We start from the raw sequence: 5,472 nt of genomic DNA, 5'->3' as shown, positions 1-5,472 counted from the left end.
ATAGGAGTCCATGCTTTTGCTTTAAAGTAGTAAACTTGTTCAAAATAATGAAGGAGTGACATGTAATACTTGTGCAAGATAAAAGAAGCCATTGTGAAGAGTCACACAGATGGAGAATCTGAACAAGTTACACGTGGACCAAGGACACAAAGCGTAAATTCACGTTTTGAGTGATAACACCCTTTCTCATAACAACCTATGCTTTTTAAGCCATTTTGAGAAAAAAGTTCACTGGTGCATTTAATCAAACACCTGGTGATCAGACATCTCAGTCTAACGAAATAAGTAAAAAAAAATGGAATCAATCTAATGTAATCTCACCTGATGCGCAGGTGGAACAAATTGAAAAACATAAAATTGAAAAACGCCTCAACTTGTCACCTGATTAATCAAAGTTGAATTCACGATCTTAGTGATGGGTTTTGGTCATAAGACATCCTATGTGCTCATACAAACACTAATGCTTGGATCTAGGTTTCTCTATTGTACATGCTATGAATCCAAGACTATAAACCCTAATTCTAGCATATGGGAATCAATATTAACATATAATTAGGTTTAAGATAGTACCTTGATTGTTATGTAGCAATAACAATCCCAATTCCTCCTTGAATTGACTTTGGAAGGCTTAGAGTCACAAGTGTCACTCCTCTAATGGTTCACAAACACCATAAGCAAGAAGATGAAGAGGAGAGAGGATGGAGGCTGCCCAAAACCGTCTACAAACCCTAGAGAAGTCTTAGCCACGTTTTTGGGTCATAAGGGATCCATATATATAGGAGGCAATTAGGGTTATCTAACAAGGAAACCCTAATTTGGTTGCTTAAGCCCTAAGCAACCCATGGAGCCCTTTCCTTAAGGCCTTGGACGATTTCATATGGGCTTCCCCCATAGAATTCGTCCACCTTATAATAAAAGGCAATCCATGGCCCAAATTGCAATTATCTCATAATCACAATTCCGGTCCCTTAAGTTTAATTAATCTCTTTTAGTCACAAAACTAATTACCAATTAATTATTGACTAATATTAATTAAACAATATGATTTCTCCTTTAATATATTATTCTCATGATATATTAATAAATCATATTTAATCCTTTCTCTCCATAATTCATCCTATCAAGTTGCTTTGGTGAAGGCAACCCAAAAGGACCATGCACCATCGGGTCAAGTACATACCAAAATAGTTATGGACTTAGACACTAATCCAACAGTCTCCCACTTGGATAAGTCTAATAACTATTATGCGTATAACTTCAGATCCTGATCTGCAATCATAGCTTTCCAAAGCCGCTGTCAACTCTGATCCTATCAGATATGCGTGTCCTTAGATAAGGGATCATATATTCCTTCATTCTAGATATCGTATGAGATATGATTTCAAATCATTCTCTTTGTACTATATCTCGATTTCCGATTTATGACGACTGACTAATTGAACAAATCAAATTAGCCCTAGCCCGGCAGAGCATTTACGTTTGTCATCACTAAATCATCGAGGGGCCCAAAGATATTGCTTTCATCCTTCTTTGGATAAAAGGAACGGATAAACTTTGATACAATGCTTGCTTGCACTCACTCACCGAATCACACACAACAATATGTTTTATAACACCAAGTTACTAGTGCGTTTACATATTATCAATGTGTAACTGTTTTGCAAGATACAACTCACACATCTCGGTTTCAAGAATATAAGATGTTATCGTCTCACCAATCACTCGTGATACAATTCATGGAGTGATCCAAGTGAGCATGGGTTTAATCCAATGCTCAAATTCTCATTCATAAGCACTCATGAACGTTGCAGCAAACATTTGCTTATGTCTAATACCTTATAGACAATCCACACACCAATTCATGACAGTCTTCATTCATATCTACTTCCAACATATGAACAACTGTGGCCCATTTGAATAATTCGATTATTCTTAATAAACTCAATTATTCTGGAAGTCAAAACATGCAAATGTGAAACACAAGAATAATACTAATCCCATATGGCCTCAAACCTTTGAGTATAAATAAAACCCCTTTTATTTATCACCATATCGATTACTCATTATTTGTCGTTTCGGGTAATCAACTTCTTACTTGAATTATTACACTTGTCCCATGCTCCTAGCATGCACACAATTTTTACCTATGGTTCTTACTTTGTGAAATAGACTAAATTGAGCACATTTCCAATCATTCTCATTTCACAATTCCAGATCCTTTTCCATAAGTTAAAGAATATCAAATTCTTGCTACTTATAAAATATGCTAGATTCTAACATTTTATGCAATTGTCCTTTCGTAATGTCACTGCACTAAAGTCACAAAGACTATTGCCAATGATATTACTCTATCGGAGATTGTTACAAGACAATTCCATAGATGTGATGTCTCTCACTCAAAGTACTTTCTTTGAACATCCTTTTGCATAGAAGTTTCTAATCTAGTCATAGATTTCTCAATATTCAACTCCCAATATGGACACACTTCCATATGTTCCATATGACAACTCATTCTTAATAGAATCTTTTCTATTCATGATAAAGTTGATATGGTCCATCCAATATGGAAACATTTTCATAATTTCCATATGACAACTCATTCTTAATAGAATCTTTTCTATTTATAATAATGTCGATATGGTCCATTCAATACCATGCTTCCAACTACTCACAAGCAACCAGTCCTCGTCGAACTTGGATTGTCCTTTGATAGTTGTGTAATTATTTTAGTCCAAACCGATTCTAGTCCCTTTTCCCTATTAATGTGCTTGACATTTGGAAAATTTTAGAATGGTCAAACATTTAAGCATTTGCAATCGATCCTATACCCGAAGCGTATGGGACACGACGCATAATGTTTTATTTGCTATGTTCTTAAAATTCGAATTGTGAAGAGGAATGCCGTAATCATAATCGAAATTTTAAGAACACACGATGTACCTTTGACTAAATTTATTAACATTTCTCAACCTAATCCTTTATACTTGAAATGAAGCATAATATTCTCTCCCTTAATTATAGCAAAACAACTTTACAACCCTTACGACTTTGCAAGGTATAACTCTTGTTTTCTATAATTAATATTGCCAACTTGCAATACGTGCCTTAATAATCATACAATCATAACATTTATGCTCCCACTATCATGATGATTATTATAAAACATAACACTTATGCTCCCACTAGCTTTGACATGTATTCAGAAACAGCTTAACTTTCAGAAAAACAATGTTTATTGAATATCTTAAGTTCATGTTTCTAATACTTAGTGCTTTGATAATCTTTTATCAAGGCTTCTTGAACTTATACACCTTTGCCTTAGATAGTTCATATATGTGTCTAAACCATTGCCAAACCTCACAATTCAAATTATAGAAAGGGATACCGTAACCATAATCGAATTTGAGAATGCAATTTTACAATCACTATCTTCTTAAAATCTTTCTTAGTGAAAGCATTTCCTCACAATCATTTTCATGAAGGAGGAAATCTTATGACACTTAGATTTAAATGGTGTATGTGTTCCTATCCATGTGAATTTGTTAAAACCAAAGTTTACGACAAATTCAAACTCATATGGATAGAACTTTCTTAATCTCGATTTCTTGCCTTTCGGTAGCACAACTGCCCATCATGTCTTCCAAGTAGTTAAGCAACTCACCTTTTTCTTATCAATGTACTCTCTATTGATCAAGGTCCTTGCCTTTTATGCATTCAAATGAGAACTCATAGGACTCACATGCATAATTAACTCGATCGGATTGGCACAGAAACAAAAACAATGTCAACACGATAGGTTGTAAACCTTAACTCGTGTGCTAGTGATTATCGATAAGGTTTATTTGATTTGTTCTTGAAACCTTTCAAGACCATTAAGGCTCCCACTGACTCCTTGACATATAAGATTCTTTTGTCAATGAACATTTCTTGACAACCAAATATTCAAGAGTTAGTGTAGCTTTTATCAAAACACTTCATAAATTGGTCCTAGTTGGTTTTTGTCTTATTCAAGACATCACAACTTTCCACATTTGATGAATGTTATAAACCTTCTTAATACTTATCACTCAATTTCTCAATCTTAACTCTAAGACTTGTTTTGAAGTATGATTGACTTCTTGATTTAACCATTTCTTCAATTCTTGATTCCTCTTCTTAGACATACAATTGTGCTAAGACTCACTTAGAGGATCAATTGAGATATGATTATTAATCATTAAGACCTATCATCAAGCATAAAAGGTGCTCTCCCATCTTCTTAGAAAGAAGAAACTTTTATCTTTCTGCCTACTTGATTCTTCTTATTCGTTTTGCTATTGATCTAAACCCTTTAATCAATTCAGAATTACACTTAATCTTGTAAGTATAATCATATTTGCTAAACCTTTAGTAAATCATGACGAATATCTTTGTTACTCTTATGGTGGACTTGATCAACACGCAACTTTGTGTATTCGATCTCCAAGTCCTTCACTTGACACTTTGTCAATGAATTAGTCTAATTTCCAAATATGAAATTTCTCATTCATTGTGCAACCAAGTTGCATGATTCCAAGTTTCTGTCCAATTGAAACTTGGGCGATGAGAAACTCTCCCTATTTGGTAAATTTTCAACTTTCCATAAATAACATAATAAGGACCAAATCCATTATTGCTAATATTAGAAACATTCAAAACATCAATTTTTCATATATGCCATTGCAAGGATGAATAAATAATCAAAATTTATTTTATTGCGGAAAAATTTTGTCCTTACAATGCAACTCATTGAAAAACTTATGCTAATACATCGTTCTTAGCAATCTAATTCTAACTCTAAGTAGTAGCTCAAGAATCTAATCTTCGAGAAATGTGATCGAAATCCATTCCTTCACAGTTAGATTCTGCTCACTTCTTCCCTTAAGCTTCCTTTCTTTACTTCGATCCTACAAAACATCAATTGTAATCTCATCACATTATGTATTAAGAATCTAGAATAGAAGCTTAAAATAGTTAGTCAATGGATTTTACCTAAAGCAGAGCCATACGTTTTGACTCTCCCATCTCTTAGATCTCTTAGGTAAATAGGGCAACTTCGTCTCCAATGCCCCTTCTCTTGGCAATAAAAGCAAATTGACTATGTTGGAACAGGACATGGAACTACTTCAGACATTGACTTTCTCTTATGATCAGACTCTTTGATCATAGCATGTCTTTTGTTGCTATTGTCTATATCCATAGAGGTCTTGAAGGTAGATTCACCAATCAACTTTGCTTTTCTATTGCGCCAAACCATTGCTGATTTAGCAGCAATAAGCATATAGGTGAGATCTATAAGGGTCATGTCGCGGTTCATCATATAGTACTCTCTTACGAACTCACTATATGAGTTAGGAAGTAACTGAAGAACCCAATCAACAGCCATTTCCTCACAGACAACGGATCCTAACATTCTTAACCTATCAATATGTGACTTCATCTCTAGGACGTGTG

This window comes from Lactuca sativa, chromosome 2 (assembly GCF_002870075.4).
Source record: "Lactuca sativa cultivar Salinas chromosome 2, Lsat_Salinas_v11, whole genome shotgun sequence".
NCBI lineage: Eukaryota > Viridiplantae > Streptophyta > Magnoliopsida > Asterales > Asteraceae > Lactuca > Lactuca sativa.
The sequence above is the reverse complement of the archived record's forward strand: the minus strand, read 5'-3'. Positions refer to the sequence as shown.